Source organism: Clinocottus analis, unplaced genomic scaffold, assembly GCF_023055335.1.
Source record: "Clinocottus analis isolate CAN_PGR_092001 unplaced genomic scaffold, fCliAna1.0.p SCAF_10, whole genome shotgun sequence".
In the NCBI taxonomy this organism is placed as follows: Eukaryota; Metazoa; Chordata; class Actinopteri; order Perciformes; family Cottidae; genus Clinocottus; species Clinocottus analis.
This window is the reverse complement of record NW_027175821.1, coordinates 11,546,121-11,567,405: the sequence shown is the minus strand read 5'-3', so window position 1 is coordinate 11,567,405 and position 21,285 is coordinate 11,546,121. Positions and strand designations below refer to the sequence as shown.

Below are 21,285 nucleotides of genomic sequence, written 5' to 3'. Positions count from 1 at the left end.
GTTCTCTTTCCACTGGAAAGTCAAAATGTCGTCTGTGAAAAACGCCTCACCATCTCGTTACAGTTTTAAAACAGTTGCAATGCAACAAATGAAATAGCTGAAAGGACAAAACGAGAGCAGTCAACCAGCAAGGTCACGTGATCTGGAGATGACTTTGTTCTCATGCTTTAAGTGAGCTTGAACATGTCCTCTCAGATCAGGTCTAGTGAGCACTTTCCGGATTGATTCCTTGGAATTTCACAAGCTATTATTGAGAAAAGAAGCGCAGAAAGAAAAGCACTTGGCCAAAGTTCCCTTTCTTAGGGCTTTCCGATTCCTCAACATATCTTGTGAAATAAATACCGCTTCAACATTAAAATGTGTGACCTGTCATTTGTTACATGAGCACAACAGACTGAGGACAGACAGCGTGGAACAAAAACATTTCCTTTTCTACTTTCCAGTCTTTTCCTTGAGGCCCATCTGACAGGTTGACGTCCCAAAAGTAACAGCGAGGCAACTTGCATGTCAAACAATCGATGCAGAAACCTCGCACAAATCGCACCGGAAAGAAACGTCTTTACATAATCATCCGGTTTATTCTGGTCCCTGGCATTCCACTTCTGAAACACACAAATGAAAACATATAATTAAATGAAATAATTACACTTTGGGTATTTGGCAGTTGGATATATCCTCAAAGTTCACACCTGCCTTGTCCTGCCTTCCACAATGGCATGCGGCCTCCTTTGAGCTGCTCTGGAAGGCAGAACAGCGTGTTCTCTGATGCTTTATTGCCTTCCTGCGGCTTTCCAGGGTTGTGAACTTTACGAGGGTTGCTTTACAGCCGTTTAACCTGTCCCCAGCTGCATGGAGAGATTGTGGATCAGACAGGATTGTTTGCTCGTGTGCCAAATCTTTACGTTCCCATATTGGCAGCTCCATGATTATGTTTTTATGAATTAAAAGTCAAGCCACTGCTGTCTGTTTTCAGCTCGCTTTGTACTGCTGTTGCATTGCATCGGTTATTCAACACAGTTGCCTTCCAGTAACAATGTGACAAACCATCCAAATGAAAAGAGATCTTGACGTTTACGACTCGATCACGTCATGATCACATGCATTACGATTAACCTGCGTTGGTGACAATATGAATGCACATGACATTCAATATTACATTTGATACAAAAGCAATTGCAGCTGCACGTTACAGAATAGACCTGATCTGTGTTGCACTTGCATTAGTACGTTATTTTTCTATTCTCTTCTATTCTTTGTAGTCCCATCTTAAACACTCTATTACGGTTGATAATCGATCACTGCAGCAGAACATTTTGACGGCTGTCTACGTCTCTCCTTTGTGGTTGTTGTGCCTTTGAGCTACATATCTCAACCTGAACAGAGAAATGTAATGTTCGCTGCGGAATGCATTTCTTTTCTTTTCTACGAGGCAGTCCTTGAGAAAAGTGACAAAGAATTTAACTTGTGACAGTGATCTAATTTGCGATGAATGAATGTCATTGAGTCTGCATATTAAATGATATTTATTATAGACAATGTGCATTTTGGTAAACTACATAATATTATGAAGATTTGAAACACAGTTGATGAACCCTGATGCAAATGTGATGTACGATGTTGCGATACAAAGAGCTAACTGGAGTTTGTGCAGGTGAAGTCGATGGTTTCAGCAGAGCCGTTCACACTTTGTGTTTATGACATAACACGTTTTATTGCCAGCCGCACAAATTAACACACATCCCGAACCGCTGCCCCAAGTGTAAAAAACACACATTAGACTTTTTGTTTCCCAAGATCCTTCAGGGTAGTTACACTGACATTTTACTGGCAAACACAACTCCTTCTCCGTGCTTACAGGAAAATTGACAATTACATTTTTAATATCAGTGTATAAGGTGACGACCTCTAGATTTGGAATGTTAGCGAACATGACCATATCAAAGACACAGATTTTTCTATGCTTATGAAGAATGGAAAAGACCATGGAAATAATCTCAGAAAGTAATACATAAAATTGCTTCGAAGCTTTAATTGAAAAGTGGATGGTCCATTGTACCAATGTAATGTATCATTCACAAACATGTGCATGTCCACAGCTTCTTTCATCTGTAAATCATTAGTCGTCGAGTGGTGTCGCTGAGCTTTGAGGCTACGAGGTGTCGATTTGCAGAGCGGGCTCATCAGCACACAACATTCCCAGCTGCTCGGGTTCAGGTGACTGACAGCCTGATAGAAAGACGGCCAGACAGATAACACACGGTTACTTGAGAGGTGTGTGAGACGTTCATAGCAGCGTGGTGGGTTTAGCAGGTTCATCGGGAGCAAACATTCATCATCATCCTGAAAGTACATATTGTGCAGACTCCAAATACAACAATTCACTTTGCGATGACCTAAATTGCAAAACGAATGCTTATTTAGGTGTTGTTGTCCCCCTTTTGCTTCCAAATTGCATTTGAAAGGGTGCTGAACATTCTTGGCATCCGTGGAGCCACAGTTGCAGGCAATGAAGTTAAAAGTATAAACATAACTTCAAGGAGAGCCTCCCCGCTGTTTCGGAGGCAGCACGATTACCACGGTATGGGAAAAAGAGGATAAACTCAGACACACATGCACAAAAAAAAAAAAGAACGACAAGTGCTTTTCGACACCAACTCAAACACAAATGTCCCACCACGTGCGAACCAATCATACACACATGCAACCAAGCAAACACGGCCAAACACAACTCTGCTGGTGCATATTTTCCGGTGGACTCATGCTGAGGCTTATGCAATGGTTATTCAGCAGAGACGTCACAGACATGCAGCTCATTTTCAATAGTATCAAGTTGACCATGAACACCGACCATTAGTTATGATCATGAGAAAGCCACTCGTGCATCCACCAAGCACATGAGTTTAGAAGGTGCGACGGTGCATGTCAAAAGATAACGCATCATTGATATAGAAATCCGCAAAAAGGGAGATGCAGGACAACAACCACGAAAAAAAAGACCAAAAGGTCTGTCTGTCTGTTCAAAATCACATGACACTGACAACAACTGTGTGGATGTTTTCAGCTTTTAAATTACATCCATGTGAGCTTATCCCCCACAGCACGTTCTTCACAATGAAACCACATGAAGATGTTCGATACTTTGACAAGGTAGACGACGCATACATCTTGCCCACATTAGTGAATACCGTTCAGAACACTCTGTTTCACGTCGCTGCTGCGCACAGTGAGCGTGGGATGAGAGCCAGAGTATACATCTGCACCTACCGGCACTTCAAAGCCACAACCTGTTGTCATTGTGCTTTCAGGTGGTGGTATTAGATTTAAAACAATGGGTTTTGTGTTTTTCTTCAGCTTTGTCCTCTACGGCGTCAAAGGATAGTCTCAGTGTGATTGTGTGCACACTCAAAAGGAGTTTTATGAATACTGTTTTTCTTTCTCTCTTTTTCAATGTTGGAATATCATTAAGTCATGCAGGGAGCCGAAAATCAAGTTTTAGTCGACTAAAAACCTACGAAAAAGTTTAATTCCTTAAACCTTGGACAAAAACACAAAGGAGAATCTCATGTTTGATGCAGAATAACTTTTAAAATGTCAAAGTTCAGTCTGTGAAATCTAAAAATATGACCACAAAACCTGAATTACAACGATCATTTAAATGACTGCCATTGTTGTGCCGGTCTTATAGTAAATTATAAATGCACTTCTTGTACCTTTGTCCCATTCTTCTATTCTACTGACCATTCAAAGCTTTTACACCACATGTCAGTCACCCTTCACACACGTGACATAAAGGGGGCGGGGCTACCATGCCACCAAAACAAACTAACATTCACACCCATTAACACGCGGCATGGCCAGCAATTTGGAGTCAAGTGTCTTGACCAAGGACACATCAACATAGACTCGTGGAACAGGGGATGTTTATATTTAGTGTTCTCAAGTGAAAGAAAAGAGTCGCTTAGAGCCAACAATACTCAATAACACACCGACAGACACACCGACGGACACACAGACAGACACACAGACAGACACACCGTCAGGCTGCACTTTCAGGCTTGTAATCAACAAATACACTGCAGGCAGAGCGAAGACATTGAAGTGAACTAAAACTGCACACACAGGCACATGCTAACTTCAAACCTCTCTCTCTCTCTCTCTCTCTCTCTCTCTCTCTCTCTCTCTCTCCCTCTCTCTCTCTCTCTCTCTCTCTCTCTGTCTCTCTCTCTCTCTCTCTAACTCACAAATAACTCACTTCACAGACAATGTTCACTGACATGGAGTGAAGTATTATGAATATGTCAATTTGTCTTGTCACCTCATAAATACATCCACAGAGATAACCTTGGGCCTGACAAATGTACTGGATCCTTCTCGCCAGAGGCATAAAAGTGACAGCTGAGTATATGATGTATGGTTTATGATATGTACTGTGAGTGTTGGCGAGAGCTCCGGGACGTGCTGTACTGTACAAACTATACTAGTTGGCTATCCTGAGACTCCTTGTGTAGGAAGCAGGCCTACCTCACAGGTTTCCTTCCGCTTCGTTATTTTTGCATAATCACTCATCCTTTTATCAATCTATAACTCTTATCGACTGTTTGGGTTGCTGAAGTGCCACGACGTCAGCGGCTTGAAAAGATCACAATCATTTTAAATGTATAGCATATGTATGTCAAAAGTGAAACTCCGGGCCTCATTTCTAGAGAAACTTTATGGCTCTCCACCTCAAAAAATATGTATAAAACAGTTAATTTGACTTGCATCAGTCCTTTTGAACTAATCGATTCAGTTGGGCTTTTTACAGCTTCATTTACAATGAATAACCTACTTTGTCCATTATAATACAGCCCATTAAAAGAAAAACTAAAGTAAAAATAAAACAAGCGTCACATTAATTAATAACAATATTAATGTCACAGATATGCAGCTAAAGAAACTTTGACAAAGACAACTATATGACTTATAACTTATAAACAGATTTCTTAAGTTTTTAGAAAAGAGATCCACACAGACACATACATTGAGCAGAATTATTTGGATGGCCCTTATAACTCTTCATTGAAAATCCCGATGATGCAATTCTCAAACATTTCTAAGAATCGAGCCTTGCTAGCACAGACAACCTGAACCGGGGTGATGCCAGGCAGGTCAGCGCCCTCAGAGATTAAGTTGTATTTGGCATCATGTAGATTTGTTTTAGACGCTGACTCACCTCTGGACAGAGAGACTGACAGGGTTTTTATCAGATTCATTGTGCTAGGCAGTTTAGTGCCATGGACTGATACTGACATGTTGACCATCCATGAGGTCACGTAGGCGTTTGTCTCCTAGGCCTGTCAGCAGAACTGATGTGCGATTCTCTGGCAATGTCACACAATGATAAAACATATCAGGAAGTGCACGGTGAGGTGACCTGCTGACGCAATTCCTGTTTGCTTATGCAACAAAACGACCATTGCATGTATGCGTATAGATGTGCAGGTGTCAAAGTACAAACACTCTTCTTAATGTTTGACAAATAATGTACGGGATTGGTGCAACGTGTGTCAGAGGCAATTTTAGATTGAAAGCATATTCACCCCTCCCCCCCGCCCCCCTCTTGATGAACAGCGACCACATCTTACCATGAAAAAAGATGATAGCAAGCACTTTGTAAAAAGTATTATATGCATCCATCGCACGAAATCGGAGAGACATTGTGTCTCCAACACAAAACAACATGTTCGTCGTGCTTGCAGTCTTGTCATAGGAAATGCAGCATGAAATAGCTGGTGTAGATCTTTTCATCCCTGGTGGTCCATGTTGTTTATACGCTGGAACCAGAATCAGATTATGTGTTTGAGGACTTTGCTAAGGCTCACAGCTTAACTTTAGTCTCTCTATATTTGGTAGTGGTTGAATGGGTCAAACAGAAAAGTAATATCTTTCCCATGCATGCATAGCCGGCATAAGTGGAATTCAGATTCTAACGTAAAACAGATTTTTCTTTTTTGACTTGTCACGCTTTGGAAGTGCAGTACCCTCCCATATTTTATTACACTACTGAAACCAGAACCCAGTGGAGGTCAGATTTGTTGATTTAGCTTTTTTTCCTTCTTTCTGTTGACTTCCTTCCAGAACAGTCCAATCACTTTTGTGTTCATTTGCCAAAAAAGAATATCCTTCCCCGCTTCTGGGGAAGGATATTCAAATCAGTGCGGCGAGGCCTGCGTTGCATAACGTCTAGGGCAGACAGAGCTCAGACCAGAGACTGTCTTGCTCAGCAGACTTAACAAGCTTCACACGCAACACTCCCCAAGTAGAGGGTTAGTGTCTATACCGTAGAGTGTGTGTGCTTATGCGTGTATGTTTAAGTCTCGCTTACTTTGTTTTTTTTTTTGCTTTAATTTCCTGACTGAGCTGCAGTGCAGTCTAAAATTATTTTAGGTCAATCTGAATGGCCCACACCTTACTTACACCTTATTGTTAGTCATTAATCTGTAGTTTGTCCACATGTGTCTCTTCTGCAGGAAGACATATTTTAGTTGCTGTATGTTGTTGCCATTTATTTACTCTATACACAATGGATCAATGCTTAAACCGTACTCAAAAAGGCAAGCAAATAAATAATCACATGAATTCAGCGACCAGAGACGTCAAGTTCATTAAACCATGTGTTGGATTTTTCTTAATGATTTACTGGAGGTGTCAGTGGAAGTGAAAACACTCCCACGTCCTGTTCGAGGCTGTCTAATACATCATATGGCTATACTTAAGGTGTGTCTAGTCTCTGAGGGTCTGGGCTGAGGGTTTCATACAGAAATAGAATTAAGGAAAGTCAAGATTGTAACAGAGGAAATGATTGGCTGCGCGGTAAAAACAACATATGGAAATACAATGGCTGTTAATATTCCCTGAGGATTCTTATTCTGTTCTGCTCCAGTTAAACAAGGTCAAGAAAATGCCTTTATCCTGGTGGCTCAACATGTCTGGGAAAATGTTTTTGCATGGATTGTTTACAGCAGTACAAACGGGAGCAGAGATATTTTTTTATTTGAATGTAATTCTTCAATTAATTTTAGAGATCCATGCGCTTTGTGAAAATCCAATAGCCAACATGTGCACTGAATACATTGCAGTGTTTCTGTTACAGTGTTAGGAAACTATAAGTGTTGTGGTACAAATATAACATGTCATAGTGTATAAACCGAGCCCATGACTGAGACCTCAGTCCCAGATTATTATGATGACATTCCTCAATGACATTGGTAGTTCCTACTATCTGAGCTTTAACAAAAGGTTCTCACAGTTACTGAGATGAAAATAAACGGAGGAAAGATTTGTTATGCTCCTGGCTTTTCCTAGTGCTGCATCAGCTGCAGTGTGGGACTAACAAAGCACGATTCAGGTCTGCGTTTTCAAGGAGTTTCCTGAGGGAAAACTATTTTGGCCGACTGACAAGACAAACATGCTTTCGCTCTCTCTCTCTCTCTTTTTCTCTTGCGACCACAGGGACTTAAGTTGGAAAGGAAGGATCACCGGACTACTTCAGAATAATTTTCTCTCAGCTGTCAAAGCACACTGAAAAGTTGGTTAAACTCCCTTATGATGTGAAGGCAGAGCCGGGCTATGTGAGGACAGCGCTTCTGCCTCTGAGTGTGATACCATATCTCCTCACAAGATACTGGGATTATAGGTGATGTAGAGCAATTCAAACAAACAAAGAATTATAATTTCCTTTTACATATATTGGCAGCACCGGCGCTTCCAAAGACGCAATAGGGTCGCACTTTTGGCGAGAGCTGGGATATGGCACTAACTTCAGTCTTGCTTGCTCCGGCAAGAACAATGAATTGTTGAGAAATGTGTCAATCACCAAGTTTGATTGGGTTCGAGATTACAAAAATATGGTTGGGATCTTCAGCAAGGACGATGGCACGCCTTCATGTCCGGTATCACCTAACCACGAGACGAGCAAGATATTGTTGACTCTCTGGTCTTAAATGCGAGTCAAGGTTATCTTGGATTTGGATGGGACAACGGATGCAGATCATTTAATCAGCTGCAATGATGAATAAATAGTTAAATATGACTATATGGTATTTTTAATGTGTCAACTGCAGTACATTTCCTCTTTCTACAATGGATAGTATTTTACATTTTTAGGTGCTTCAAAGTAAAACATGCTTATTATGTATTAAATGGTGTTACGTGGAGGCACTCTTGGGGTACACGAGATGTTTTTTAATCCATTTAAAATTAACATCCATTCAAAAATCCTTTCAAAATTGATAATTAATAAACATTCAATGAAATATAAGTGTATGTTCATGAACTGAATTTGATAGATTCTGTATTAACGTTATATCAGACACTGATGGCACAGCGCTGTGTATTACATCTTTTTTTCAACAAAAAGTGATTTTGCGCTGGTTTTAGGGTACTTGGCTAAAAAAAGTATTTTGCAGGGGGTAAATCACTGGGAAAAAAAAGAGAACAACTGGTTTAGAGGGCCGATCGCACACTTATATGTACACGTAATATGAAGAAAGACTAGCTAGCCTGAAGGTAAGGTAACATTGATTTGGACCTTAGCCTATTTCTTGACTGAAAGCATTGACTTTCTGGAGTTTGGATATTGGGAATTTGATACATGTGAGCTTTACATCGCATCTGTAATGTTAGTTCTGGAAACCTTCAATCCGAACAGGATGCCAGTATAAACTTGACCCTTCCTATTAAAGTTGTGTCTTGTAACATGCTGAGGTGTTGGATAAACTGACCTACATTCATTCATGTTAACCTCACATTAACCTCTGGCTTACTTGGTTTGTTTTTAGGTCATGTGGATTACAGGCAGGAGAACATTCCTGGTGACCATTATCAGGTTATATGTTCAAATGGCGCAGATGCAGTGTGGACAGGGTAAGTATATGTACAGCCAGATTATTAAGGTCATGGTTTTATAACTTGTTCTTTTTTTGTCTTCCTCCAGTGTCACTGCATTAGTTCTTGGCCCCATTTATCTGGTCAGACTTTGTCAGTAGTTGGTGCTTGCCTAGTATTTGCTCCCATCCTTTATTATTCCATTTATCAGAGTAGAGGTCAAAATCTCTTTTGACCCCCCCTAACACCTCCACCACACACACACACCTAATGTGTGAAAAAAAGAAGCATGTCTGGATTGTTATCTGAAATCATACCGTGCATGTCTGTATCATAAAACTCACATCCACCTTTTTATATCCCCCTTCAGTCATCTTCTCTGTCAGTACAATACATAGATATTGGTTATGGATACTCATACTGTATACTGCTGCTACACATTTTATACAAAGTATTCTGTGTGTTAACCTTTAGTCTTCCAGGTCACACTTTCAGACAATAATTCCTTAATATACTTCTAATTTCCATAAAGCAAACATTTGGGCTATTTCATAGGATGTTAAGAAGCTGATGTGGATTTGAGTTCCAGTGTTGGGGACCAGTAAATACACACTGGCACATGGGAGTTCATTCCCACTATTCTTTGCTTCTGTGTATAATCTGCTCCAAAACTTGAAAGTGGATCAGAGCAAAGTTTACCTCTTTCTAAGAAGCTGTGTAAGTCGCTTATCACTGCAAATACGTTCATTTGTAAATAACTGATACTTTCCCAGGGTGCTAAAGAGTCCTGAGCGGCACTTAATGTCCACCCTAACCTTCCAGAGCATGTACACACACACACACACACACTCTCTCACACACATACACACACACACACACACACTACACTTTTCTGTAGACTTTTTTCTTGAAGAAGGGTACTCAGTTTTAAAACAGACACCGTTGAAAATATTTCACATTCGAAAGCATGTCCTGAAGACTTCTTCTGTTAATTGACTCTGTTTATGTGCATAGCGAATGTCACTATGAAAGCAGTATAATGCATGGGGAGTTTTATATCTCCATTTGAAAGATTTTACTAGTTGTGAAAAGAAACCCAACAGACATTAAAAGATTACAGCATGCCTTTTGGATTTAACTGAAACAACCTCAAAGTTTCAAAGCCCTAAACACACCGAAATGCATCCCATTTATATACCTATAAAGCTAGTCAATGAAAACAGCTGCTGAACTGGCAGAAAGCATTTTTAATAGATCCTAAATACAACACGTGCACAATAAAGGGTTTGCGTGTAAGTCTGAGCAGTGGTGAAAGTGCTATTTCTCATCAACTTTACAGCTCTTTTACTATCCACCATTTAACTAATTTCCAAATCAAAATTGAGATGCAGGATCCAACTCTGCTGTGGTGAAAAACAATCTAACTCCTCTCAATGACCTACCTCAGCACCTACTGATTTGATGCAACGTTGTCTTGCTACTGACCAAATGTGATCATGGTGCGCACAGACAGAGAATGTCCTCCTTGTTCAAAATGGCCTTTACCCATGACCGCCTTCATAATACAACAGTGGAGGCTCTTGTTCATCGCGGCCACGACTGCATCATTGTGAGGCACTGAGTGCCATCTGATAAGGTCCCATTGCGTCAGTCAGGATGAGTCACTGGCTGACTATGTGGGTAATATAGCTTTGTCTTGGATAAATAAACAAACAAAAAGCAACACATTGCTACATTTGCTTTAAACACTGCTGTTCTTGAGGATGGTTGGTAGTGGGAATGAGAAGAATAGACGGGAGTGCAGGCATTGGTCATCCAGACATTTTGTATGTATACAGACCATTACATTAGGTTTAGGTTAGGTACCTAGGACGCTGTGCAGACAATCAATCAGAAAAACTCTTACTGAACACAAAAATACTGGCCTTGGTTCATAAATAAAAATGGTGTGTAATAGCATATGTTTGCATTCTTGGAATTTCACGTGTTTTATGTATTGATGCTCGTGTTTCTTAGCGAAACCCTCATGAGGTGTCTTTTATTTCTGGTCTTTAATGACCTCATATACCCTCTGTTGAATCTCTGTTGAAGTGCCACTACAACAGAGATATATAGCATCAATTTGTCTTACATTTGGAGCCAATTGGATGTCAAAAGCAGTTTGACAAAAGTTGTTGATCAAAGGCAAATGCAAAACATGAATTTGTTTAGGGAAGTTAAGAAAGAGGAAAACATTCCCTACTATGGAACTGACTAACATTACAGCAGGAAAAAAATAACTACAAATACATTTTAAAGGGAAAGCATACTCCTACACTTTAATATTGACAAATTATTCTAAGTATACGTAACTAGCTAACAGTTTACATTAAATAGGTAATATATTGGTAAGTATTTTCCCATCTTAACAGTTTTGAGAGATATACTTTTTTCAAAATGTGTCTCAATGCACAGTATTACCTTGTTTTATTGTGTAATAGCTTCTATTTCTACCACGGAGGCTGTAAGGATTAGTCAAATGAACAAGTGAATTGATTCCCATACTAGTGGGGTTTATCAGAGGCTGGTGGTGTTAGGGTTTAAGTGTTCACCCTTTGGTCTGCAGCCGCTGAAGGAACAACTTGCATCACTTCGAGCTGTGGATAAGTTTAACCTGCATGGCACAAAGATGACTGCCAGATCCGGATAAGTCTGGATAAGCGTAGAGATTGCATTGCTAATGTAATCACAAATGTGGTCTGTCTTGCTTTAATCCTTTCAAAATAGGATACCAAACAAAATGACATGTGCATCTTGTGATTTATATGACCTCATGTAACACTTCAGCTTGACGTTCTCATTAAGGTAGGGTTCCAAACTTCAAATCCTAAACGAATATGGCTAAAACCCAAATAAAAACAATAGAACATGTAGAGATCTTGCTGTGCTCCCTCTTCTCCTCCCTTCAGGGGGTTTCAGGAGTCGGAGTGGGGCGAATGAATAAACAACTATGTAGTGGAGAAAGACAGCAGACACCTTGTCTCTGTGGCTCTGCTGATATTTTCATGCGCACGCAGCAGCAGGATGGCATGTTATTTTTGGTTTACATTTTTCAAAACTAAATCTTTCGAAAACAACATATAATGTGCTGCGTACCATCGTTCCCCACAGCAAAGAGTTTAGTCGACCCATGTCTATTCATAACATGTGGTGGCCTGGCGCTGAGGGAAATCCCATCATTCTCTGCGGAGGCGAGCGCCCAACGCTTCCTACACCAGTTTGGTGTGTTGATCTAGTGGTGAAAAAATGTTCTATTAAGAAAGGCAATGATCTGTAATTTAGAAAATACTAGGGGTTCTTTCAAAACCTCACTTGTGTTTTATGTGTTGGTGGCCCAAAACAAGATTGACGGGTTATTTGTTTGAAATTTAAGGCCTTTTAAACCCTAAAAACATGTACACGCACACCCGTACAGTAAATTACAAACCGCACAGCCATGTTTAAAAACCTGTCAGTCTTTCATCTTTTCATGAAGTACACCACTGTGATGCAACGCTGCACGATCCAGCTTCGCTCACTAGCTAGTTTTCAAGTTTGAATGTCTCACTTTTTGCAGAGTAAAGCGTCAATTACGGACAAAACAGTTTTGTTTAGACAAATATGGCAAATCTGCTTCGTAATGATTGTTTTCTGTTGCAGCTTCCAGTAATATGTCTTCCAAAAAAGTTTGTGTAAAACAAAAGTAAAGCTCACTAATGCACCTTTTGCATCTTTTTGTTCCATTTCAGTACACCTATCCATCAGGTGGAGAAATAGCAGCAGTGTAACCACCATAAGAAGTCACGTTGTCTGTAAATTGTTATTTGGGTTGCTCAACAAAAGATTCCATGAAAGCTTCTCCCAGCAAAAAGGGTGCTACATTGATGTATTATGCAGCGTTTCCCATGCACAACACAGCTTTGTAGATTCCCCTGCAGTGGCACACAGGGAAATTGCCCTCTGTGACTGCTTCAACCCTTCACTGTATTTAGACAGCTGCACACATCAGCATCGTCTTACTCTTGGGTTAAAGACGATGAACTAAATCCACTTCATTTGCATAGCTAATTGCATAACGCACCAGGATTTATTCATAATAGGTTCATTGCATTAATGGAGATAATCCCTCTTCTTGTATTAATGAGCCTAAGTCGAATTAGTCACTAGCACAGGCCTTACCGACACACTTTGGACAATAGCCACCAGGCACTGAGTGTGTATCAACTTTGTCCAGTTTTCTACTGAAAGAAGCCGTGCCAGGACTCCTGGTGACACACATCTGTGCTGAGTTGGATTTCCATAGCTGACCAGGGAGTGACCCACTTCCCTCTCTTTTCATGTCTCCCTCTGTTCAAGGCCTGGGAAAAAAAGTGTTTGATTGAATCATGCCACTGTTAAATACAAGAGCTCATCACTTCCACTTGCTCCCTTCCCACTATGCGCTTCAGACCATGAGGCTCAATAGCTTCTACTATGGGATTCTGTTGGTTTAAGAGCAGTGGAAGAAATTCTTAGTCAGATTTTGTGCGTTGATTATGGGTTTCCCTCTACCCCGGTTACCATGGAGAAAAAAAGCAAGCTGAGACACACAAACACAATTGGCGACAGAGAGATGAGAGAAACGAAAAGGAAAAAAGGTGTCAGGCTTGTTAGAGTCATTAGTCTCAAAATTGCCCACCCGAGGAGTGAAACTAGGTGTGGATGAAAGAAAGGAACACCGATACATGTGTTCATCCCAGGAGAATGTCTCTTTTCCATGGGTGTGTTTCATCAACAACTGGGCTTCATTTGGCTTCACTCCCTCTCCTTGTAAGTGCAGACAGACGCACCGAGTGGAGTAAACCACAGATCCTCTTCAAGTGCTCTCCTGGGACAATCTGCTCTACAGAGAGGAGCATGGCTGCCTATCACCAAACAGGAAGAGCAATGAGCTAATTTCTGAGTGCTTGTGTATTATATTGTTGGATTAGTGGGTGCTTTTAGGCACAGTGCACTCAAAATATCACCAACATGGTTATACAGTGCACTAAAGACATGAAACTTATTATTAAGCAAAGACCTATTTGAAGAACGACATTAAAGCATGAAATTGTATCAACTTGAAGATTCTTCTAATATTATATGTGAACCGAAAACAACAATGCAGTTACAAATGTAAATATGTTTATTGTAGCACAGGTGTCTGATGTAACTCACAAACATACACTGAAATCTAAGAACAATCACATAAAACAGGTTTTATTGAAAGCTCATACAGCCAAAGACAAGGAAAAAACTACACACCTAAAACATGACAAATATGCATGTGTATTTGTTTGCATAGGCACAAACACACCTATACACACTCACATGCACACACACAATGGCAGACTAGCTCAAAGCTAGCAAATCCACATCTGCTGATGCAGGGAGTATTCAATGGCATTCCACGCATTAATACGCTTGTTCAGTTTACAAGCCGCCACATAATTACTAAGCATCACTATTCAGTTCACTCACTTATTGATGCTCTAGTAATATTATCTAAATGCAAAGTAGGGCAGGGACTTATAGATCCCAGCACACATTTGATGCGGTTGTTTGTGTGTTTACAGGGTTGCTGTCGGGACCTTAGCGACGTATGGGATCGACCCACATGCGAAAGCTATTTGAACCATACATCTCAGCTGACAGAGTCGTGGCTCCAAAGTTACCCAGACACCCAAACATTCACAATAATGGCCACACTTACGAGTAAGTGGTCAAACTGCATGTGTGAGTTAATCTGGAAGTGGTCCCTTCTGTGACCAAAGGCGAAGGTAGGTATTACGAATAATTAAGGACATAGCTCTTCTTTTATCAGTTGACCTTCATGCTGTCCGTGTGTATTTGTGTGCTCTTGATAAGGATAAGTCAGCACAGCAGTATACTGTTTTCTCTCTCGTTGTGTATCACCTTATATAACTTTTTGACAGAATGTGAACAGTCAACCTACATTAAATGGTGCAGAAAGGCATTGTCGCAACCACAATACACCTGCTGCTGTAAGATAAGCACGTATAGGTTGCACTGCTGTTTGGCATACCATAAGTTATGCAACAGACACATTTGTCAAAGTGCATGGCCTTGAGCAGGCCTTTGCCTGTGTGTGGCGTGTCTGACTGCAAACAGATGAGAATGTAAACACACTCGGGTATGTCTAGCAGTAAACACACAACAGGATTACTGCGGCTGGCTTGAGAAAAATACAGGGTTTCGTGAAAGATGTTAAAGTTTCATTCCCTTTAGTTTTGGAACAATGGCTGGGTAATTATGTAATGACAGCCACACAAGCAGAGCAGCCGCGAGCCGAAGAGCCTGCAGTCGCTGAGGCAGATCACGGCAACAGAAAACTTTCTCTTTCTTTTTTTTTGTCAGATGTAAGGATTGACACTTAACGCAATGTTATGTGGTTTATGGCAGTAACCCAGCATGTAAAAAGATAGTTTTAAGATTGTACATGCAAACATGCATGCTGCAGATATAGAATGTTCTGTAACTAGACTAAATAAATCCAGGAGAAAAATCACAGAAAATGTGGTGCGCCAGACAAAATGAAACATTTCTTTCTAGAAGTGGTTTACAACACACAACATGAGTTCTTTTGGTCGCTGCACAGGCAGCTTATGTAAGCGAGCGCATTGCGGCCGACCTGAGCAGACTGCAGCCTACAAACACACCAATGAGTTTCCACGGAGTGACAGATAACATGGACACACTGTAGGACACCATGAGGCTGTGTAATAGGCGGGACTACGCAGTATATGACCTTAATCTCTACATGATGCAAGGTGGCACTCCAACTACTCCTCAGTAAACACAGTCTGAACAGATTTCTGGAGGAAACTAAGCACTTTGTAACAGAGCCAAAGCAGCATGTGTTGAAATCTTGTGGATGTAGAGTTGCAGCAGTAGTAACACAGCGTGACAAGTCGACCTGTGTGTTTAAGAGCCTGTTTCCTGGTCATGTCTAATTTTGTTTTAAATATTCTCAGTGCCGGTTGCTGCCCATGCCTGTGGCGGCGCGTCAGTGCCATCTGGAACTGTTTCTGCTGTTCAATGGTGGATAACATTGACACGTTGTGTTATGCTTGTTGGGTTTTCATAAGCGCCTGTTCCTGTGAAATTGTTACAGTTATTTTTCATGAATTACTTTGAATAATTACAACACTGAGGGACATTTTCGAATGTTTAAACCTATTGGATTATTTGTTCGTAATTAGTAATTTGGCAGATTGAGGCAAGATAATTCATTGCATAGTGAAATCGGACCATAAATATGTCGTCAGTCCTCACACTTCGAAGAAACCACAGAATATCAGTACAACCATAAGATGTAATTGCAGCTGGTCACTATGGTAACATGGTATAAATTGTGAAGTGACACTAGTGCAAAGTTTAGTGCATTGTTTCATCATCTCCACTATGCATCAGCAGCCTGTAGGCCGGGATGAACAGACGCGACGCTCTCTGTATGACTCACAGGGCCTGCGCTGTACTCTCCATTTATGCCTGGTTACCAATACCAACAACAACAGCGACGTACTGTTCCATGGCAACTGTGTTTGTCAAGGGTGGCGTGAGTTTACATTGCAAATGTAAGGAGGCACCATTGTTTCTGAAAAAGAACAGGAGACACCCAACCTCTAAGAAATCAGCTCTGTTACCAAGGAATGCAACTGGAGCACCTTCTTATCATATCTGTTCCACATCCTGAGACTAAATTCTCAGGACGCTCCTTCTTATTCTCATACACTTATCTCACTCCCAGAGCTGCACTCCTCTTCAACTCAACATCCCGCCCTCTTTTTCCCAAGTATGTTCTTAGACGCTCCTCTCCTCTTTGAGACATCCTAGTGGAGGGTACCTTCATCAGCTTTTTGAGGTGTTGTTGTCCTTTCCCTCCATTTGAGAAGGTAAAATCCTCTGTGCGGCTTTCCAGCACACCATGCTCCTTCAGGGAACAAATGAAAAATAATTAAGGAGAGTCAGGGATTTCCCAGGGGCTCTACACTTGCATATCTGAGAGGCTTGGCAATGTTCATTACATGATAGTGTGTCTGGTTCTACAGAGACAGATTAGACCATGGGCACTTTAGTGAAAGGTTTCTAGAAATACTTTGACAATGTGTTATTTATTGGTGTCATTTTCACTTTTAATAGTTTATTTAGCCTTTATAACATAGTTACCTGTATTTAGTAATGTTGTATTTGTGTGCCTGTTTTGCTATTGTCTGAAACTTCTTATGCTGCCATCCAGGTCAGGTCTCTTTACTGAAATAGGTTTCCAACCTTTACTAATAAAACAAGTTGGGGCCGTTTATATTCTACAACACCTCTTCAGAGGCCTACAGTATCCACGACAATACACAAGTCAATACCCATCGACCCGATGTTAAAATGTGAAACTTTGCAGCAGAACTAACGTGTTTACAGTCGAGTACAAACTCGCTTTGGTCTTAACAGCTAATAATGCTGTTCATGCAAACTGTATGGGGGGTTTATACAACTCACCCTTTTATTATAGCAAGGCTTAATGTCAGGCACAACTGAGGGTGTGACTGCTCTAAGAAACCAGCGCTCAGGTCACTACGCTGTCTTCATAACGGCTCTTCAGAAATGTATGTGGTACGCCATGGAGACTCTATTAGATTCAGTCTACAGAGAAAAAAAACTCAGTGGCAAGTGAAACGAGGAAACCAATCACAAAGAGAAACTGTTCATTTAGAAATGTTATGATAAAACATTTTATATTTTCAGTATCACTTTCATTTCCAATACTTTGGCTCTATTAGAGCTTCAATAAACTGAAAGTTAAAGAGATGTAGCGGAGATAACAAGAGAAAGATAAACTGACACACATGTAGCTTCAAGCCTTGGAGTTGATATTCTGGAAGAGTAATTTCTTCTTTTAGGTAACTTAAACACAGCATTCTGCATTGTCTCGCCCGTCACAACATGTATGAACACATTGAGCTGATTGTATGTGGTTGATGTGTACCAGCAAAAATGTAAGAAAAGCGTGGATGCTAATCTCACGGGCTGCAAAGAGAAACAAAGATACAATTGTTCTGTGTTGAAAATCACAGGCTCATTCTGCTGAGCGAGACAACTTTCGATTTAACAAGCTTCCTCCTTCCTGCAGACTGCTTTAACAAACCAAACATCTCCAAACCCTCTAACGTTAGAAACAACATGTAGAGTAGATGACGATGATGTCAACCCTGGGAGCTCAGCAGCTTTTTTATCTGCTTCCTGTTTACCTTCGTCTGTGTCTGCGTCTGTCAGCGGGAGCGTTGGGAAACACCTACTGCTCAGCTCACTGGGAGCAGCAGGGCACAGCGGCGAACGTCAACAGCAGGACCCATTGAAACCAGACCCTTCACAAGGCCTTATAAGGACAGAGTCCTGGTGGCTCCCTCCTCTGAACGAAGGGGGAGAGTCACAGCAGAGGTCTGGAGGAGGAAAAAATAGAAACAGAATGGCTAATGATTAAATGGTTCAAGAATGACAGGACAAAGGCAAAGGTAACATTAACATAAAGGGGAAAAAACAACAACATGGGGAACCCCGCCCCCCCGCCCCTCGGTCTGAGTCACCGTCAGGAAGACGGCCAGACCCAGACAGCGTTTCCACTTCAACCCCCCACCACCACACTCTTTAAAATGTGAGGTCTGTCTAGTCTATAAAAGTGGAAACTGACCCTATTTTCTTGAAGAGACAGACAAAAGAAGCTTTTTAGAATATTATTGAATCTGTTCAATTTTAGAGGAGTTGTTTCTCTTTCTGTATGAACTGTTGGATTATTTCACCCCATTGCATCATTTCATATTTTTAGTTTGGTTTGTTGTTTTTGTCAATGTTTTTACGTGGTTTCTATGGCCACAAACAATGCTGTGAAAGGCGGAAGTGAAGGGAAACTACATTAGGAACATGGTGTGACTTTCAGATAACCGCAATCAACTGATTTTTTTTTTACTTACTTTGCATAGCATGTAGTGGGGTTACTAAGGCGACTAAGTCCCGCCTTTAACCACTGACTGTGTCAGTGAAAAATGCTGAAACAGTACACAGTAGCACAGTAATATCATCAGCCCTTCCCTTCTTTCACCCATTGGCCATATTGGGTAAGGAAAAACAGGATCTGAAAGAAAATGATTGGCTGTGAAAGATGTCGCACCACACTGCCGTCACATAAGCTCACACATCAGTTTCTAAAGTGGGCACATTACGTTGCTTCCTGCTTCTATATTTGGTGTTAACATAAACATTACTAGTTTTCAATGATGCTCTTGATGCAGAGGTGGTGGTACAAGAGTTTCATTCATCTTCCCGACCTTCTTCTCTTCCCCTCACAACCAAAATGGCCCGGTTTGTGTTCACTGGCAGTGCAGGGAGGAGGGTGGGGGGGGGTCAAGGAGAGTCAGCCAGCCGAAACACGCAGAGTGGATATGAGTTCATAAACTGTTGCTTCAACTTTGCTGCTCTGGTCCTCAGAGGAGTTCACCTCCATGTTTGAGTTTGGATTCTAAACCAAACCGTGTTCCCAGTGTACGTTTGTTTAATTTTAAACTATTTCACACAAGGCTCTTTCAGCAAAAATACTTTGATATTTATGAAACAAAAACTTATAAAAAATATTTTAATGAAGGTTGACCACTGCCAAAGCCATACGGGCACACTTTTCTATTCCTCATCACAATGATTCTCATCTACAGCCCCTTTGCTGTTTCCTTTCGGGAGGAAAATGAGCACCCGTCATTAGTTTACCAAGGGGGTCTTGGGCCCCATCATTTAGTTTTTCCAGTGATGACCTCACCTCCACAATATGGCCGGTTCCTGGCTTCAACCTCAACTTTTCCCCACTATCTGAGTCAGCCAGTTCTCAGATTCATGCGCTTCTATTTTAAGGATCTAATTTCCACCACTGCGCTGGTAGGCAAACGTCTATGTTTGTGCTTTTTTAATATGGAAAAGTAAAATGACTGATGCGAAGTGCAATACTTTTGGTGCTCTAGTTGGACAAAAACAGAGTCAGACTAAAGAGGTCCGATGCTATGGCTCCAGGATTAACCGCTACTAAGATGTTAAAAGTTACACCGGGTCGGCAGCTTGGACTGAAGCGGCCCACTGTCACAGCCAACGTGTTTAAGAGACAAGCCATGACTGAAAAATGTGGGTCAAACCTGACACCCTGTATATCCAGGTGTCTGAAAAAGGATTTATCAAAGCCACCAATGGATTAATTTAACAAGATGTGAAGCCAGTGTAGGGTTCCGGAGGTCCTGCTCGACATGACAACCTGGCAGGTGAAATGACCCCTGACAGATGGTTGGTTGGTAGCAGCCAAAACAAGAGCTGGACCAGTCCCCAATCGCAATCCCATTAACAAAGTCATGAATGGCTGCTTCAATATATAAATAGAGCTGTGTTTTTTTCCAGCACAGGTGGGGACATTTTAAATCATGAACACACACTAACTCACATCCTTAGTTCGCGGTGACTCCCTCATTTTAGAGGAAGGGGCCACTCACGATCGGAGACGCCCTGAAAACAATAACATGTATTTTTCTACTCGCGGAAATTTACAGAGTTATACATCTCTTCAGCGCAGAGAGCGATCACAGGACTCTAGAATTAGTGGAGGTCATATGGTTTGAATTATTTTATCTCTCACCAGCTGTGTGTTTAAGTTGGCATAGCCTCATATATCTGTTTCTTGATTTTGTTCACACATGAGCCAGAGTTCACTTCAAAGCTTTTGATTTCCTTCAGTTAAACAAAACTCATTCAAAGCAAAAGTCAGATAGGCAAGACCCCAAAAAAAAAAAAACTGAACTGAATTAGCTGTCCAGCGATATGTGCAGTTAACCAGCTGATCAAGTGCTAAACGAAATGTATTGAAGCTTTACTTACCCACTACATAGAGGTACAGTGCCTTTCCTCTTTGCTTTGAATTAGCTGTCACATTTGATTTCATGCCGCAGAGAGCACTAAATGCGCTAAATGGATTTCCTGGGATTAATGCCAGTCACTGGTGTCTAACAACCAAAGAGCGATGTGCACAGTAAGTAACAGGGTATCTAAAATTATACATAATGTATATGCAGACATGCTGTACTTGCTTTTACAGATACATAATACACATACTTTTCATTTGAAGAGACATTTTTCACAAACAAGGAATTAATTGACGATGAATGACAAGGACTTCATTTACATTTTTGGAGAACAACTTTGTGACCTGTTATTGTCAGGGTCACAAATGTGTACCATTTGTGCTAACCATCAGGTCTGTCGTATGTACGGTAGCTTCTAAAGAAAGAGAATTGAGTTAAATAACTCTACCTTTTACAAATGACGCTACCAAACCTATCCATGTCG

At 41.0% G+C, this 21,285-nt stretch overlaps 1 long non-coding RNA gene across 1 annotated transcript; it reads right to left on the bottom strand.

Annotated features, from left to right (window-relative positions):
• Window positions 1-524: 524 nt before the first annotated feature.
• LOC137788490 (uncharacterized) lies at window positions 525-16,849 on the bottom strand. The gene is made up of 3 exons (XR_011077756.1): window positions 16,769-16,849; window positions 690-845; window positions 525-602 (listed from the first exon to the last, which is right to left on the bottom strand). It is a non-coding gene; the product is annotated as an uncharacterized lncRNA (long non-coding RNA).
• Window positions 16,850-21,285: the final 4,436 nt, after the last annotated feature.